Raw genomic sequence first — 14,433 nt, 5'->3', positions numbered from 1 at the left:
TAACGCTTCCGCTTTCGGTCTACGAGGGTATGTGGACACACTCTCCCCTCTCATTTCTATGCATCACCATGATCTTGCGTGTGCGTAGGATTTTTTTTGAAATTACTACGTTCCCCAACACTTAAAAGAGATGAGGATCGCGATGAAGAAGGTGATGTTGATGAAGACGATCACCGCGGCGATGGTTCCGGCGGCACTCCGGTGCCACCGAGAGAGAGGGGGAGAGTCCTCCTTTGTGCTTCCTCCTCCATGGCCTCTCCCTAGATGGGGAGAGGTTCTCCCTTTGGTCCTTGGCCTCCATGGTGATGATGGCCCCCTTCGGCTTCCTCCTCCATGGCCTCCGGTGATGATGGCCCCCTCCGACAGGGTGCTGGAGAGGGCCTAGATAGATTTTTCTTAGCTACAGAGGCTTGAGGCGGCGAAACTTCTGATCTAGGTTTCCTTTTGGGGGTTCTGGTATTTATAGGAATTTTTGGCGTCGGTCTCATCTCAAGGGGGTCCACGAGGCAGGAACAAGCCGCCTAGGCGCACCCTAGGGGTGGGCGCACCCCCTGGCTGGTGGCTTCCTCGTGAGGCTTCTGGTCCACCTCTTATGCTTCGGGGGTCTCTTTTGGTCCATAAAAATCACCGTAAATTTTCAGCCCATTCCGAGAACTTCTATTTCTACATAAAAAAATGACACCACGGTAGTTCTGCTGAAAACTGTGTCAGTCCGTGTTAGTTCTAATCAAATCATACCAAAACCATATAAAATTTTCCTAAACATGGCATGAATACTTTATAAATTATAGATACATTGGAGACATATCAGCATCCCCAAGTTTAATTCATGCTCGTCCTCGAGTAGGTAAATGAACAAAGAAATAATTTATGAAGTGTGAATGCTAGCAAGTGCACAAGTTTGATCAATGATAATTCCAATCACTTTTTTCTAGCATCATTATATATCATAAATAGTAGCTCATATCATAAAACTTATCATGATCAAGTAACAAGCTATTCACATGTTAAAGTATAGACCATAAAGTTTCTTGAAAACTAACAAACCATGTTCTTAGTTGTCAAACAATTGCAAGTCATCTTATTTTTGGGAAGGGTCTATGTAAGAGCTTTGATTTAGAAAGCTCCACATACTTAACTATCATATAGTCTTCCATGATTTCTAACACTCAAGGGATATTTTTAGAACAAATAGCATCCGTCGAACACACAGAAAGATAGGGGCTTAATGTTTCGCCTCCCAACTTACTTATCATATAGATAATTGTCAACAATAATAATTCATGATCAAATATATTTGAATGGCCATATATGCTTGGATCTTTCCTCACCACATGATGCTTGCCAACGAAATAATAATTGAGGTTGAAATAAGAAGGAATACTATTGACTCTTGCATAAAAGTAAATACATGAAAGTAAAAGATAGGCCCTTCATAGAGGGAAGCAGAGGTTGTTGTGCGCTTTTTAATTTTGGATGTGCAAACTCTTAATGCAAAGGAATGTCACATTGTATTCCCCTTTGTGATAGCAACCTTAATTATGCAGTCCATCACTTTTATTTCTTTACCATCACAAGTTCGTACAACGCTTGTTTTCCATTACAATAAAATATCATACATACTTAGGAGCAATTTTTATTGCTTTTTGCATCGATGATAACTTACTTGAAGGATCTTATTCAATCCATATGTAGATATGGTGGACACTCATGGCAAGAAACTGGGTTTAAGGGTTTTGGATGCACAAGTAGTATCTCTACTTAGTACAAAATTTTGGCTAGCAAAAGATCCTAAGCAAAGCACCACATGTTGGAGGATCCATAACAATATAACTTCTATACAAATATACCCAAAAATAACTCATTACATTGTCTTCCTTGTCCAACTTCAACTAATTTGCTCAAGTTTGAAAATAATTAATGGGGCTCGCAATCATATAAGATGTCCAAGATAGTATATTTATATGTGAAATCTCTCTTCCTTCAATATTCTTTCATGAATTGTTTAAGTGACCAATGTTGTGTTTGATAACTTTAAATAAATTTTACCACCTATACTTCTTATATGTGACATCATTACTCCCCATGGAATAAGCATATGAAACATATATAATTTCAGATTTATGATACTCAATTCATTTACTCATAGGATATAAGTGAAGCACGAGAGTAAATGACAAACTACTCCAAAAAGATATAAGTGAAGAACAATGAGTAGTCAAATAGTTAAATAGCCATGTGAGGACTCTCTCTCATTCAAGATTTCTGATCCAATGATTTTATTCAAACAACTAGTAAAATGAAAATACGCTCCGAGCAAAACACATATCATGTGATGAATAAAAATATAGCTCCAAGTGTTGAAGGCGAAAGAGGGGATGCCTTCCGGGGCATCCCCAAGCTTAGGAGCTTGACTCTTCCTTGAATATTACCTTGGGGTGCCTTGGGAATACCCAAGCTTAGGTTTTTTCCACTCCTTATTCCCCTCATATCGATATCTCTCAAAACTTGAAAACTTCAATCACACAAAACTTAACGGAACTTCGTGAGATGGGTTAGTATGATAAAGACAAATCCTTCACTTTGGTATTGTCAATATAAGATTCATAATTGTTCTCACACAATGCCTACCATACCATATCATTTCTACAATTTATATTGAGCAATATAAGCCATAGAAACTAGAAAACAAGCAAACTATGCATTGAAAACAGAATCTATCAAAAACAGAACAATCTGTAATGATCTGAATATTAACCATACTTCTGTAAATCCAAAAAATGTGAAAAATTAGGACAACTCAGGAAATTTATGTACCAATCATGTGCAAAAAAATCAGAATTTTATCGCATTCCAGCGAATTTAAACAATTCTATTACTGGAAGAAAAAGTTTCTGTTTTTGCACAGAATCAAGTGAACTATCATCCACACTACCCCAAAGGCTTTACTTGGCACTTCATTGAACAAAAACTATAAAACATGATTATTACAGTAGATTAATCATGAGAACACACAAAAACAGTGGGGGTAAATATTGGGTTGTCTCCCAACAAGCGCTGTTCTTTAATACCTTTTTAGCTAGGCATGATATTTTAATGATACTCTTCCAAGCCCAATTTCGATGATAATTTTATTCATACTGTAAAAGATATAAGTGAATTTCATAGAGCATTCTACAATTTTATATTGATTGACCAATATCCAAGCTTAAAATATATAAGTGAAGCACACAAAGCATTCTATAAAGCCATACTCAAAAGATTTAAGTGAAGCACAAAGAGCATTCTATAAAGCCATACTCAAAAGATTTAAGTGAAGCACATGAAGCATTCTGTAAATCAATGAAGGACTATCTCATACTAGCATGGTGCATAAAGGAAAAGAAAAGAAAAATAAACACAAAAGACGCATATCATGTGAACAAAACAAAACCCGAGATATACCGATAATTGTTGAAGAAGAAAGATGGGATGCCAACCAGGGCATCCCCAAGCTTAGATACTTGAGTATCCTTGAAATGTTTACTTGGTGTGCCTTGGGCATCCCAAAGCTTGAGCTCTTGTCTCTCCTTATTCTTCTCATATCGATAAATCCTCGATCTTTGAACATTTCATCCACACAAAACTTACCAAAAAACCTTGTGAGATCCGTTAGTATAATAAAGCAAATCACTACTTTTAGGTACTGTTATAAACTCATTCCAATTTCATATTAGCATTATATCTACTATATTCAAACTTTACCATGGTTCATACCCCCCGATACAACCCATAGATTCGTCAAAATAAGTGAATAACACATAGAAAACAGAATCTGTCAAAAACAGGACAGTCTGTAGCAATCTGGAAACTTTGTATACTTCCTTAACTCCAGAAATTATAAAACATTAGGACAACCTAATTTTTTTGTATATCAATAGTGTGTAAAAATTTCAAGATTTTATCGCGCTCCAGTAAAAAAATTAAATTCAATTACTACAGCAGAAGTTTCTGTTTTTTTCTGCTGCACGCACCAAACAATCAATTTAAACATTCTAACGTAAACCTTGGCACATTATTTTTATAATACAATGGATATAAACAAGGGGATAGTTAGTTTTGAGAAACTTCCATGAAAAATGCTACATTGTTTCCATGACCATGAACACAAGTGTTCAAGGTCGACCCTCACTTCTCCAATGCATAACCTTTCAATCACTTCTCTTTTTGAAAAAGTTTTTAGGCATAAGAGGCAAGTAAATTTTTTTGTATTTTGCATTCTTTAACAAAATTGTTTCACCTACAACAAAAGAAAACAAAAACAAAAGCGAAAACAAAATCTACTTAGTGAAGAAAGCAAACAAGCACACACGAGAATGTCAACCCCACGCTATTGCTCCCTGACAATGGCGCTAGAAAATAGCTTGATAATCCCCAAGGGCAAGGAATCATCATAGCAATTTCCAAAGGTGGAAATGATAAGTATGGAGTGTTGAACCCACAAGGAGCTAAAGGTAAGATCAATATTATCTCAAGTCCTATCTGCCACTGATACAACTCTACGTACACCGAACGTTTTCTTCCATCTAGAAACGAGAAATAAAACTACGTTGTGGGGTATCAAGAGGATAGCTTTGCATGATATCAAAGAACTAAAATATAAAAATAGGTGTTGTTATCATGCAGTTATAATATATCACAATATATTACAAATAGCGAGTGTGGAATAATGATGGATCGGTGTGCGGAATTATCCTAGGCAATTGTTAACAAGATTGGTAATCATTATTGTAATTTTATATGAGGGAGGGGCATAAGCTAACGTACTTTCTCTAATTGGATCATATGCACTTATGATTGGAACTCTAGCAAGCATCCGCAACTACTAAAGATCATTAAGGTAAAACCCAACCATAACATTAAAGTACCAAGTCCTCTTTACTCCCATATGCAAACAACCCCTTACTCGGGTTTAAGCTTCTGTCACTCTAGCAACCCACTATAAGCGAATCATGAGCATATTGCAAACCCTACAGTGGGAATCCCTCACGTACGTGTGCGCGACACGGAGGGCACCATAGGACAACACCAAAAAAAAACATACAACTCAAACCAATCTAGATCATCAATCAACCCAAAAGACAAAATAAATCTACTTAAAACATCATAGGATGGCAACACATCATTGGATCATAATATGTGGCATAAAGCACCATGTTCAAGTAGGGGATTACATTGGGGTGTGGGAGAGTGGACCTCTTAAAAGAGATGAGGATTGTGATGAAGAAGGTGATGTCGATGAAGGCGATCACCGCGGCGATGGTTCCCCCGGCGGCACTTCGGCGCCACCGAGAGAGAGGGGGAGAGAGTCTTCCCCTTGTGCTTCCTCCTCAATGGCCTCCCCCCTAGATGGGGAGAGGTTCTCCCTCTAGTCCTTGGCCTCTATGGTGATGATGACCCCTTCCAGCTTCCTCCTCCATGGCCTCGGATGATGATGCCCCCTCCGGTAGGGTGTCGGAGAGGGCTTAGATTGATTTTTCGTGGCTAGAGAGGCTTGCGGTGGCGGAACTTCCGATCTAGGTTTTTTTTCGAGGATTTTGGTATTTATAGGAATTTTTGGCGTCGGTCTCACTTCAAGGGGGGTCCACGAGGTAAAAACCCTGATTAGAACGGAACCCAGACACTATGTTGTCGAGAAGTGTATGAATGCCACATCACAGTGTGTAATTTTGCGCAATCCCTGTTAGACGCAACATGAGGAAACACTTGACAAAATGTACTAATTAAGAGGACGATTCATCCACACCAAAGCGTAATACTTGACAATTTACCAAGATTGAAGTAGCAACATATATGAGGATGGTTATTTCTTTGATCAAAGTTCACGTGTGCCAAGACGAGAAATGAAGAGTGTCGACCAATCCATCTTGAGGGGCACTACCTGCCTACAGTTAAACCCGCCAAAGTGTGCCACCTCCTCCCTCGCTCTAGTATCAAGATCTATAATGTACACCACATTCCCATGGTAGTGACAGTGCTGGACGAGCAACATACCACCCTTCTTTTCTAAAATGATCAAGGGTTGCTTAAGATACACGGGTGGTTTTAGCTCCATACACCGAGTGCAGAGCCATCTTGTAGGATCACCATCCTCTTGCCGCGTCCATCTCTCTAGCTGGGAGCCTCGCTCACGAAACACCGAGAGTAACCCGTCGATATCAATAACAAGGGCAATAAATTCTCGTCCATCATCATCAATTTTAGTTCTGATATATTTGGTAGGGGTCTCAATCTCAGTCACGGAGACACGACAGGTCTCAGCATCCACGTCAATGGTATGCAAAGATGAGTAGCAGCCCACAAAGTTACCAATGAGCCAGTGTGTCGTGCCACGCCACACAACGGTGTGGGGTGCCTAAGATCCCAATTATCACCCCTCGCCTTACTGGATAATTTACTAAGGCAACTCCAACTTGGCTCGCCTGATGTGAACTTGTGAAGGTTACGTGGTTGTTGTTTGATATCAGCCTCAATGATGAGCACTTTGAAAAAGTCTGAGTACCCAGGCGGCGCCGAAGGTTGCTTCTCAACAATGGAGGAACAATTTGTGCTGGTTAGGATGGTGTGGCCGCTCTTGTTGAAATCCTAATCGCACCTAAGCGGAGGGAGCTCGTCACATGCACCAGAAAACAAATTGCACACTGATACATCTCCGTCGTATCTATAATTTTTGATTGTTCCATGCCAATATTATTCAACTTTCATATACTTTTTGGCAACTTTTTATACTATTTTTGGGACTAACATATTAATCCAGTGCCCAGTGCCAGTTCCTGTCTATTGCATGTTTTTGGTTTCGCAGAATATCCATATCAAACGGAGTCCAAACGGGATAAAAACGGATGGATCTTATTTTTGGAAAATATGGAAAATTTGGAAGGAAAATCAACGTGAACCAGTGCCCGAGGTGGTCACGAGGCAGGGGGGCGCGCCTGCCCCCTGGGTGCGCCCCCTACCCTCATGAGCCCACCATAAGGCGGTTGATGCTCTTCTTTTGCCGCAAGAAAGCTAATATTCAGAAAAAATCACGGCGAATGTTTCAGGCCAATCGGAGTTACGGATCTCCATATATACGCGAAACGGTGAAACAGAGCAGGGGAGAACGCAGAACCAGAGAGAGACAGAGAGATAGATCCAATCTCGGAGGGGCTCTCGCCCCTCCCACGCCATGGGAGCCAAGGACCAGAGGGGAAACCCTTCTCCCATCTAGGGAGGAGGTCAAGGAAGAAGAAGAAGGAGGGGGGCTCTCTCCCCCTCGCTTCCGGTGGCGCTGCAGTGCCACCGGGGCCATCATCATCACCGCCATCTTCACCAACAACTTCACCACCATCATCACCAACTCTTCCCCCCTCTATGCAGCGGTGTAACCTCTCTCTTACCCGCTGTAATCTCTACTTAAACATGGTGCTCAACGCTATATATTATTTCCCAATGATGTATGGCTATCCTATGATGTTTGAGTAGATCTGTTTTGTCCTAATGGCTATTTGATGATCGTGATTGGTTTGAGTTGTATGTTTTATTATTGGTGCTGTCCTTTGGTGCTCTCTGTGTCGCGCAAGCGTGAGGGATTCCCATTGTAGGGTTTGCAATATGCTTATGATTTGCTTATGGTGGGTGGCGTGAGTGACAGAAGCACAGACCCGAGTAAGTAGGTTGTTTGCATATGGGATAAAGGGGACTTGATACTTTAATGCTATGGTTGGGTTTTACCTTAATGAATCTTTAGTAGTTGCGGATGCTTGCTAGAGTTCCAATCATAAGTGCATATGATCCAAGTAGAGAAAGTATGTTAGCTTATGCCTCTCCCTCAAATAAAATTGCAATAATGATTGCCGGTCTAGTTATCGATTGCCTAGGGACAAATAACTTTCTTGTTGACAAAGGCTCTCTACTAAAACCAATTTAGTTGTGTCTTCATCTAAACAGCCCCTAGCTTTTATTTTCTCGCTCTTTACTTTCTTGCAAGCCTATCCAAAAACCCCTACAAAGTACTTCTAGTTTCATACTTGTTCTAGGTAAAGCGAACATCAAGCGTGCGTAGAGTTGTATCGATGGTCGATAGAACTTTAGGGAATATTTGTTCTACCTTTAGCTCCTCGTTGGGTTCGACACTCTTACTTATCGAAAACTGTTGTGATCCCCTATACTTGTGGGTTATCAAGACCTTTTTCTGGCGCCATTGCCGGGGAGCAATAGCGTGGGGTGAATATTCTCGTGTGTGCTTGTTTGCTTTATCACTAAGTAATTTTTATTTGCCGTTCTTAGTTGTTTTCTATCTTTAGTCATGGGTAGGAAACGCAAAATACCAAAAAAATTAGTGGTACCTACTGAACCAATGGTTGAAGAACCACTCAAAATATATCACACTGCTGAAGCTTATTACTTGGATCATCTTCGATCCCTATGTGCTCGTGCTGAAACCCCAACTAGCTTTGTTGAGGGCAAATCTTTAGATGAGCATGCTTGTTATGTGCGACATCGAATATCTGAAAAAGGGAAAATTCTATTGGGTCAAATTCATCATTTGCAATGCTATGCTTGGAATTTATGTTGGGAATATGATTTTACTTGTTGTTCTGAAAACCCTAAGAAACACCTTCCCTACCAATGTGAGTTTATTGATAATGGAATCTTATCTTCGTATGCTAAGGGTGTTTATAATTACTATGATGTTCAACAAATTGAAGAATTTGTTGCTTTTAAGGCTGCTTATGAAATTGTTCGTTGATTGAAAAGTATGATGCTACTCTTTACAAATCTGAAAATTTTGCCATACTTGAATATTGTTATGAGAATTATGCTTCTAATGCTTATGTTAAACTATATATTGAGGACTACTCCGCTGTCCAAGAAGAGACTAATATTTTGCAGGAGTCTGTGGAAGAAGAAATTGATGAAACTGTGAGCTCATTGGATGAAAAAGATGATGAGGAGAGCGAAGAATAAAAGGAGGAAGAGCGGATTGATCACCCGTGCCCACCTTCTAATGAGAGTAACTCTTCAACTCATACATTGTTTAATTCCCCTTCGTGCTTACCGAAGGATGATTGTTATGATGACTGTTATGATCCCATTGATTCTCTTGAAATATCCCTTTTTGATGATGCTTGCTATGCTTGTGGCCAAGATGCCAATATGAATTATGCTTATGGAGATGAACTTGCTATAGTTCCTTATGTTAAACATGAAATTGTTGCTATTGCACCCACACATGATAGTCCTATTATCTTTTTGAATTCGCCCGACTACACTATATCGGAGAAGTTTGCACTTATTAAGGATTACATTGATGGGTTGCCTTTTACCGTTGCACATGATGATTTTGATAGATATAATATGCATGTGCTTGCTGCTCCTACTTGCAATTATTATGAGAGAGGAACTATATCTCCACCTCTCTATGTTTCCAACACGATAAAATTGCAAGAAACTGTTTATACTATGCATTGGCCTTTACTATGTGTGCATGAATTGTTCTTTTATGCCATGCCGATGCATAGGAAGAGATTTAGACTTCGTTTTTGCATGATATATGTTACTTTGTGCTCACTACTAAATTACAAATCATTGCTAATTAAAATTGGCTTTGATATACCATGGGATCCGGGTGGATTCACTACTTGAGCACTATATGCCTAGCTTAATGGCTTTAAAGAAAGCGCTACCAGGGTGACAACCCGGAAGTTTTAGAGAGTCATTTATTTCTGTTGAGTGCTTTCATATAGTTTAAAAACAACAAAAATAAAGAGGGGAACCCAAAGCTTTTTCAAAAAGGAAAGTGAAAGTGAGAGAGACAAGCATTGTTGAAGTGGGAGCTAGCCTTGAACTTTGTTTATGCTCATGGCAACTTTGTGAATCTTGATTACAGAAACTTTTCAACAAAAATAATTATCCCCTTGTACAATTCCGTTGTATTATAAAAATAATGTGCCAAGGTTTGCCTTTAGGATGTTTACGATGCTTGTTGGTTTGTATGGTGCAGGACAGAAACTTTGGCTGTAGTGCGTGAATTTAATTTTTTACTGGAACTTCAAATGGTTTTGATTCTTTTTGCACTGTATTTCTGTACAAATTTTTTATTTTTCCTAATTTTGGCAGAATTTTTAAAGTATCAGAAGTATGGTGAATGTTCAGATTGCTACAGACTGTTTTGTTTTAGACAGATTCTGTTTTTGATGCATAGTTTGCTTGTTTTGATGAACCTATCAATTTATATCAGTGGATTAAGCCATGAAAAAGTTATATCACAGTAGACACAATGCAAAAACAAAATATTAATTGGTTTGCAACTGTACTTAGAGTAGTGATTTGCTTTATTATACTAATGGATCTTACCGAGTTTTCTGTTGGAGTTTTGTGTGGATGAAGTGTTCGATGATCGAGAAGGTCTCGATGTGAGAAGATGTAAGAGAGGCAAGAGCTCAAGCTTGGGGATGCCCGAGGCACCCCAAGTAAATATTCAAGGAGACTCAAGCGTCTAAGCTTGGGGATGCTGGGGAGGCATCCCCTCTTTCTTCAACAAGTATCGGTATGTTTTCGGATTCGTTTCGTTCATGCGATATGTGCAAGTCTTGGAGCATCTTTTGCATTTAGGTTTTTACTTTTCTTTCATGCACCATGCTGGTATGAGATGATACTTGGTTGATTTATAAAATGCTCTTTGCACTTCACTTATATCTTTTGAGTATGACTTTATAGAATGCTTCATGTGCTTCACTTATATCATTTGAAGTTTGGATTGCCTGTTTCTCTTCACTTAGACAACTGTCATTTGTAGAATGCTCTTTTGCTTCACTTATATTTGTTAGAGCGTGGGCATATCTTTTGTAGAAAGAATTAAAACTCTCTTGCTTCACTTATATCTATTTAGAGAGATGACAGGAACTGGTCATTCACATGGTTAGTCATAAAATCCTACATAAAACTTGTAGATCGCTGAATATGATATGTTTGATTCCTTGCAATAGTTTTGCGATATAAAGATGGTGATATTAGAGTCATGCTAGTTGAGTAATTGTGAAATTGAGAAATACTTTTGTTGAGGTTTGCAAGTCCCGTAGCATGCACGTACGTATGGTGAACCGCTATGTAACGAAGTCGGAGCATGAGGTGTTTATTGATTGTCTTCCTTATGAGTGGCGGTCGGGGACGATCGATGGTCTTTTCCTACCAATCTATCCCTGTAGGAGCATGCACGTAGTACTTTGTTTCGATGACTAATAGATTTTTGCAATAAGTATGTGAGTTCTTTATGACTAATGTTGAGTCCATGGATTATACACACTCTCACCCTTCCATCATTGCTAGCCTCTTCAGTACCGTGCATTGCCCTTTCTCACCTCGAGAGTTGGTGCAAACTTCGCCGATGCATCCAAACCCCGTGATATGATACGCTCTGTCACACATAAACCTCCTTATATCTTCCTCAAAACAGCCACCATACCTACCTATCATGGCATTTCCATAGCCATTCCGAGATATATTGCCATGCAACTTCCATCATCATCATATACATGACTTGAGCATTTATTGTCATATTGCTTTGCATGATCGTAAGATAGCTATCATGATGTTTTCATGGCTTGTCTGTTTTTTGATGTCATTGCTATGCTAGATCATTGCACATCCCGGTACACCACCGGAGGCATTCATATAGAGTCATATCTTTGTTCTAGATATCAAGTTGTAATATCGAGTTGTAAGTAAATAAAAGTGTGATGATCATCATTATTAGAGCATTGCCCCAGTGAGGAAAGGATGATGGAGACTATGATTCCCCCACAAGTCGGGATGAGACTCCGGACGAAAAAAAAGAGAAAGGCCAAAAAAAGAGAAGGCCCAAAAAAATAAAAAAAAGAAAACAAAAAAATGAGAGAAAAAGAGAGAAGGGGCAATGTTACTATCCTTTTACCACACTTGGGCTTCAAAGTAGCACCATGTTCTTCATATAGAGAGTCTCTTGAGTTATCACTTTCATATACTAGTGGGAATTTTCATTATAGAACTTGGCTTGTATATTTCGATGATGGGCTTCCTCAAATGCCTGAGGTCTTCATGAGCAAGCAAGTTGGATGCATACCCACTTAGTTTCCAGTTTGAGCTTTCATAAATTTATAGCTCTTAGTGCATCCGTTGCATGGCAATCCCTACTCCTCACATTGATATCTATTAATGGGCATCTCCATAGCCCGTTAATACGCCTAGTTGATGTGAGACTTTCTCCCTTTTTGTCTTCTCCACGTAACCCATATCATCATATTCTATTTGTAGCGACCTGACCCGAATGGATCAAGTCTCTGTGCTTAAGTGTCATCCCTGGATCGGTATGCTGACACACACAGTACTCGAGGATTTATGACAGAGGTAAATCACATGTATAAGTAACGTAAAAATACGATTACCTCAATCTAAAAATAGCGGAAGTAACAAGGTTGTGGATTCCCATCAACACCAACGGCAAAGTTGAGTGTAGAAATCGTAACCCTAACGTATCACTTACTCGTCGTAAGATAATCCTGCAACATGAGACGTTGCAGCCACAAAGGGTCAGTACATTGAATGTACTGGCAAATTCACACCATAGAGAAATGATGAATAAAGGCTATCACTACATGCATATTTGGCTGGTGGAAAAGCTCTATGGTTATAAGATTTTTGCGAAAAGCCAATTTTTCCCTACTTCAAAGGAATAAATTTTATTTAACTATCATGGTGGTTGTTGAACATTGAGAATGTTGACAGCATTCTCAATCCCAATTAAGTAATATCATTAAACCCAACAAAATTAATTTAAAGTAACATGATGAGATTCACATGATAATCCAGGTAATAAATACTCAAGATGTCCATAACCGGGGAAACGGCTAACCATGATTAGTTTATACACTCTATAGAGGTTTGCACACTTTTCCCCACAAGACTCGATCGCCTCCATTTGGTTTCTCGCACTACATGGTGTTTGAGAAGACGGATGACCGAGACATAGTCTTTCAGAAGCGCTAGCACCTTACAATGGATAGACCGTTACACCTACTTTCCCCTACATCTGCTAGTCTACCCTGTAAGAGTTCGCACGACTTAATCAACTATGCTAGAGCCCATAATAGCTTGTGGCTGCACACGAAAGTTTCTAGTATGAATAATCTCATGATCCCTTTGAGTCTGGGTGGCGGTCCATAAAAAAACAGGCAATCCTGGTCTACCCAGGTGCCTAGACAGGCAATCCTGGAATAACCAGGTACCTCAATCCACCCAGATGTGTGTTTAAGTTGCCACCTTAAGTAAACCATTAATTAACAATCTCACATCTTCATAAATACTCTCAAAACCCAATCCACGTCTACGAGCATAGCATGGCACTATAAGCATAACATAATAGTAACTCCCAAGGCTTGATAATAAACAGGTAATAGGTACTACCTCAACTACTTCCCATCCCACAATTTAATTAGATCCTAATCATGCAATGTTTGATGATTGATCTAATGCAATAAAAGCTGGGTAGTAGAAAGGTATGATCAAAGTGTGAACTTGCCTGCAATGTTAATGAAGATGATTCACACTCATAACTCTTGATAGTTCTACTCATCACACTCCGATCAATCTATCGTAAGCAAGCAATAGTAACCACACATAAGCAATCACTCAAAAGACCAGAAAGATCGAAGAAGACAATTCGAAAAACATCAAAACCAAGCAAATAACTCTTGCAACATAAAACAATTTCTAACAGTACCAAAATTATATAATTTGGCCTTATCAGAAAGTTTAGGTCAAGAGCTTCGATTTGCAAAAAGAATCAACTCAAACGGAGTTACGGATAAAATGATATGATCAAAAGAAGTTTGAATTCAAATATGATCTAATTCAAATTTTAAACTTTTCAAAAACATGTTTGAGTTGGATTACTGGATAGAGGAGATCATAACGAAGACGTGAGCATTGGTTTTGTCTAATTCCTACTAACGAGCAAAAAGTTATGAGTGTTGCAAGATCAGGGACTAATCTGTAAAACAAATTATCACAGATAGGCCCCTGGCCGAAAACTTTAATAAAAAGAAAAAGAAAAAATTCTACTGTATGAACGTTCGCTATGAAACCCTAACGAACGAAAATCGTTCACTGTGAATACCTAACCAGTGAGCGTTCGTAAAATAAGTCTAACTAAAAAAAATTAAACCGGCTAAAAAGAAAACCGAAGAAAACCTAAAAGGGATAAACCGGACCGGGACGGTTTATTACCGGTTCAGGGGTTTTCCGACGAAAACCAGGGCGGGCGGTTTTCGATGGGCGGCGGGGTGGATCCGACCGGCGGCGAACTCCGGCGCGGGCGTCCGGGCGGCGGTGGCGTTCAGCGATGCGGGGCGAGCGGCGCGGCGCGGAGGCGAGCGC

This window comes from Triticum aestivum, chromosome 5A (genome assembly GCF_018294505.1).
Source record: "Triticum aestivum cultivar Chinese Spring chromosome 5A, IWGSC CS RefSeq v2.1, whole genome shotgun sequence".
NCBI lineage: Eukaryota > Viridiplantae > Streptophyta > Magnoliopsida > Poales > Poaceae > Triticum > Triticum aestivum.
This window is presented reverse-complemented; position numbering follows the sequence as displayed.